The sequence below is a fragment of the Coregonus clupeaformis genome, chromosome 10, assembly GCF_020615455.1.
Source record: "Coregonus clupeaformis isolate EN_2021a chromosome 10, ASM2061545v1, whole genome shotgun sequence".
Classification (NCBI taxonomy): domain Eukaryota; kingdom Metazoa; phylum Chordata; class Actinopteri; order Salmoniformes; family Salmonidae; genus Coregonus; species Coregonus clupeaformis.
The window spans coordinates 31408547-31414555 of NC_059201.1; positions in this window are offsets into that span (position 1 = coordinate 31408547).

The following is a 6009-nucleotide window of genomic DNA, read 5'->3' on the forward strand; positions in this document are numbered from 1 at the left end:
ATGCACTTCAGACGGGCCTGGACATGTACTGGCTTAAGCAGGGGGACACATCTCGCACTGCAGGATTTGAGTCCCTGGCGGCGTAGTGTGTTACTGATGGTTGGCTTTGTTACTTTGGTCCCAGCTCTCTGCAGGTCATTCACTAGGTCCCCCCCGTGTGGTTCTGGGATTTTTGCTCACCGTTCTTGTGATCATTTTGACCCCACGGGGTGAGATCTTGCGTGGAGCCCCAGATCGAGGGAGATTATCAGTGGTCTTGTATGTCTTCCATTTCCTAATAATTGCTCCCACAGTTGATTTCTTCAAACCAAGCTGCTTACCTATTGCAGATTCAGTCTTCCCAGCCTGGTGCAGGTCTACAATTTTGTTTTTGGTGTCCTTTGACAGCTCTTTGGTCTTGGCCATTGTGAAGTTTGGAGTGTGACTGTTTGAGGTTGTGGACAGGTGTCTTTTATACTGATAACAAGTTCAAACAGGTGCCATTAATACAGGTAACGAGTGGAGGACAGAGGAGCCCTTAAATAAGAAGTTACAGGTCTGTGAGAGCCAGAAATCTTGCTTGTTTGTAGGTGACCAAATACTTATTTTCCACCATAATTTGCAAATAAATTCATTAAAAATCCTACAATGGGATTTTCTGGATTTTTTTTTCTCAATTTGTCTGTCATAGTTGACGTGTACCTATGATGAAAATTACAGGCCTCTCTCATGTTTTTAAGTGGGAGAACTTGCACAATTGGTGGCTGACTAAATACTTTTTTTCCCCACTGTATTTCAAGGCCTACCTTCAAACTCAGTGCCTATTTGCTTGACATTATGGGAAAATCAAAAGAAATCAGCCAAGACCTCAGAAAAAAAATTGTAGACCTCCACAAGTCTGGTTCATCCTTGGGAGCGATTTCCAAACGCCTGAAGGTACCACGTTCATCTGTACAAACAATAGTACGCAAGTATAAACACCATGGGACCACGCAGCCGTCATACCGCTCAGGAAGGAGACGCGTTCTGTCTCCTAGAGATGAACGTACTTTGGTGCGAAAAGTGCAAATCAATCCCAGAACAACAGCAAAGGACCTTGTGAAGAAGAAGCTGGAGGAAACAGGTACAAAAGTATCTATATCCACAGTAAAACGAGTCCTATATCGACATAACCTGAAAGGCCGCTCAGCAAGGAAGAAGCCACTTCTCCAAAACCGCCATAAAAAACCCAGACTACGGTTTGCAACTGCACATGGGGACGAAGATCGTACTTTTTGGAGAAATGTCCTCTGGTCTGATTAAACAAAAATAGAACTGTTTGGCCATAATGACCATTGTTATGTTTGGAGGAAAAAGGGAATGCCTTGCAAGCCGAAAAACACCATCCCAACCGTGAAGCACTGGGGTGACAGCATCATGCTGTGGGGGTGCTTGCTGCAGGAGGGACTGGTGCACTTCACAAAATAGATGGCATCATGAGGAAGGAAAATTATGTGGATATATTGAAGCAACATCTCAAGACATCAGTCAGGAAGTTAAAGTTTGGTCGCAAATGGGTCTTCCAAATGGACAATGACCCCAAGCATACTTCCAAAGTTGTGGGAAAATGGCTTAAGAACAACTAAGTCAAGGTATTGGAGTGGCCATCACAAAGCCCTGACCTCAATCCTATAGAAAATGTGTGGGCAGAACTGAAAAAGTGTGTGCGAGCAAGGAGGCCTACAAACCTGACTCAGTTACACCAGCTCTGTCAGGAGGAATGGGCCAAAATTCACCCAACTTATTGTGGGAAGCTTGTGGAAGGCTAACTGAAACGTTTGACCCAAGTTAAACAATTTAAAGGCAATGCTACCAAATACTAATTGAGTGTATGTAAACTTCTGACCCACTGGGAATGTGATGAAATAAATAAAAGCTGAAATAAATCATTCTCTCTGCTATTATTCTGACATTTCACATTCTTAAAATAAAGTGGTGATCCTACCTGACCTAAGACAGGGAATTTTTACTAGGATTAAATGTCAGGAATTGTGAAAAACTGAGTTTAAATGTATTTGGCTAAAGTATATGTAAACTTCCGACTTCAACTGTATATATATATATATATATATATATATACATACAGTGGGGAGAACAAGTATTTGATACACTGCCGATTTTGCAGGTTTTCCTACTTACAAAGCATGTAGAGGTCTGTAATTTTTTATCATAGGTACACTTCAATTGTGAGAGACGGAATCTAAAACAAAAATCCAGAAAATCACATTGTATGATTTTTAAGTAATTAATTTGCATTTTATTGCATGACATAAGTATTTGATCACCTACCAACCAGTAAGAATTCCGGCTCTCACAGACCTGTTAGTTTTTCTTTAAGAAGCCCTCCTGTTCTCCACTCATTACCTGTATTAACTGCACCTGTTTGAACTCGTTACCTGTATAAAAGACATCTGTCCACACACTCAATCAAACAGACTCCAACCTCCCCACAATGGCCAAGACCAGAGAGCTGTGTTAAGGACATCAGGGATAGAATTGTAGACCTGCACAAGGCTGGGATGGGCTACAGGACAATAGGCAAGCAGCTTGGTGAGAAGGCAACAACTGTTGGCGCCATTATTAGAAAACGGAAGTTCAAGATGACGGTCAATCACCTTCGGTCTGGGGCTCCATACAAGATCTCACCTCGTGGGGCATCAATGATCATGAGGAAGGTGAGGGATCAGCCCAGAACTACACGGCAGGACCTGGTCAATGACCTGAAGAGAGCTGGGACCACAGTTTCAAAGAAAACCATTAGTAACACACTACGCCGTCATGGATTAAAATCCTGCAGCGCACGCAAGGTCCCCCTGCTTAAGCCAGCGCATGTCCAGGCCCGTCTGAAGTTTGCCAATGACCATCTGGATGATCCAGAGGAGGAATGGGAGAAGGTAATGTGGTCTGATGAGACAAAAATAGAGCTTTTTGGTCTAAACTCCACTTGCCGTGTTTGGAGGAAGAAGAAGGATGAGTACAACCCCAAGAACACCATCCCAACCGTGAAGCATGGAGGTGTAAACATAATTCTTTGGGGATGCTTTTCTGCAAAGGGGACAAGACGACTGCACTGTATTGAGGGGAGGATGGATGGGGCCATGTATCACAAGATCTTGGCCAACAACCTCATTCCCTCAGTAAGAGCATTGAAGATGGGTCGTGGCTGGGTCTTCCAGCATGACAACGACCCGAAACACACAGCCAGGGCAACTAAGGAGTGGCTCCGTAAGAAGCATCTCAAGGTCCTGGAGTGGCCTAGCCAGTCTCCAGACCTGAACCCAATAGAAAATCTTTGGAGGGAGCTGAAAGTCCGTATTGCCCAGCGACAGCCCCGAAACCTGAAGGATCTGGAGAAGGTCTGTATGGAGGAGTGGGCCAAAATCCCTGCTGCAGTGTGTGCAAACCTGGTCAAGACCTACAGGAAACGTATGATCTCTGTAATTGCAAACACAGGTTTCTGTACCAAATATTAAGTTCTGCTTTTCTGATGTATCAAATACTTATGTCATGCAATAAAATGCAAATTAATTACTTAAAAATCATACAATGTGATTTTCTGGATTTTTGTTTTAGATTCCGTCTCTCACAGTTGAAGTGTACCTATGATAAAAATTACAGACCTCTACATGCTTTGTAAGTAGGAAAACCTGCAAAATCGGCAGTGTATCAAATACTTGTTCTCCCCACTGTATATACACTACTGTTCAAGAGTTTAGGGTCACTTAGAAATGTCCTTGTTATCGAAAGAAAATCAATTTTTTTGTCCATTAAAATAACATCAAATTGATCAGAAATACAGTGTAGACATTGTTAATGTTGTAAATGGCTATTGTAGCTGGAAACGGCTGATTTTTTTATGGAATATCTACATAGGCGTACAGAGGCCCATTATCAGCAACCATCAGTCCTGTGTTTCAATGGCACATTGTGTTTGCTAATCCAAGTTTATCATTTTAAAAGGCTAATTGATCATTAGAAAACCCTTTTGCAATTATGTTAGCACAGCTGAAAACTGTTGTGCTGATTAAAAAAGCAATAAAACTGGCCTTCTTGAGACTAGTTGAGTATCTGGAGCATCAGCAATTGTGGGTTCGATTACAGGATCAAAATAGCCAGAAACAAATAACTTTCTTCTGAAGCTCGTCAGTCTATTCTTGTTCTGAGAAATGAAGGCTATTCCATGCGAGATATTGCCAAGAAACTGAAGATCTCGTACAATGCTGTGTACTACTCCCTTCACAGAACAGCGCAAACTGGCTCTAACCAGAATAGAAAGAGGAGTGGGAGGCCCCGGTGCATAACTGAGCAAGGGTGTCTAGTTTGAGAAACAGACGCCTCACAGGTCCTCAACTGGCAGCTTCATTAAATAGTACCCGCAAAACACCAGTCTCAACGTCAACAGTGAAGAGGCGACTCCGGGATGCTGACCTAGGCAGAGATGCAAACAAAAAGCCATATCTCAGACTGGCCAATAAAAATAAAAGATTAAGATGGGCAAAAGAACACAGACACTGGACTTTTTCTTTGCAACTGCTGATGCTCCAGATACTCAACTAGCCTCAAGAAGGCCAGTTTTATTGCTTCTTTAATCAGCACAACAGTTTTCAGCTGTGCTAACATAATTGCAAAAGGGTTTTCTAATGATCAATTAGCCTTTTAAAATGATAAACTTGGATTAGCAAACACAACGTGTATTGGAACACAGAAAGATGGTTATAAATTAGATCCTTACAACAGTTTATTGTAACAATAACAGCAAGAGCCTTATGGATTTGACTAATAGCACTCATGTAGGCTAAGATTATCACCATCGCTTCTAGGTGGCACACACTGCTAAAGCGGTTGAGTCGAAATCGTGGGTTCGAGCCCCCCTAGCATCTGGTGAGGAAAAATGGCTAATTGCCGGTGCTTGATTCAAAACGCATTGGAGGAAGTTGATGATTATAATAATGCAAAGCCTATAAAACGCTGTGGCCTGCATGTAAGTGTAGCCTGCATAATAATATACTAATGACAGCCAAGTGTCTTCCTATATTAAGATAGTCGATTCGAGTCCTCTGGACTTGCGATAAACTTGGGCTATACCAACAAGATACAGATGTCTCTCCGCCCTAACAATGGGAGTCGTTATCTACAAAGCGGCATTGCGGGATGTCTAGCTCTCGCCTATCCTTTCTTTGGATTAGTGGATACATGTCATCATTGTAATCCATTTAGGAATATTCGATTAGGGTTGTTAACGTCAACCGCCTTTATTCAATGGAGAGAGACGCTATGCTACTAGCCTCATTACATTAATATGCATCGCTATCTCGAGACAACTCCTATATAGTGTTTTTTCTCAAAGTTGCCGGGATGTCACGTGTCCTACTTAAATCAGTACACTCATAACAACTTAAGCATTACGAAACTTCTATTCGATCAAATAAACCTCACGTAGCAAATAAGCCATTCACTTTTTTATTGATCAAATTAGACTCATTGACCTCCATACAAAAAGTCCTTGCTTGGTGGGCGAAAAAGCGAAAACGCCACCTGCTGGAGGGAGACAGATCTTCCGCCAAATTGGGGTGGGCTAACGTGTGCCATGTTATCTGATGGGACCAGCGACAATTTAGCGTTCTGTGACGTGAAAGTATCTAACTAACTAGGACTATAGTCGTTGTGCGTTTCAATTCTGGCTATCTACTCCGATTTCAGAGCACTCTCGCGCAGAATAACGGATGAATTTACGAACGCTCAACACCCGTTGAATATGGTAGGTGTGAGTAAACGTCAGCAAAAAAACGTTATGAAATTGTTGCCCGCAGCACAGTTACAGTCACCAACGCAGTATACTAAAATGAACTAATAGTATGTAGTATATACTAATTAAGTATGTAGTATACAGTATGTTAGTATGGATATTCGAACACAGCTTGTGACTCCGAGAGCTAAACGCTCTGAATTTACGAACGGACAATCTGACAACGCTCTGGATTTACGAACGCC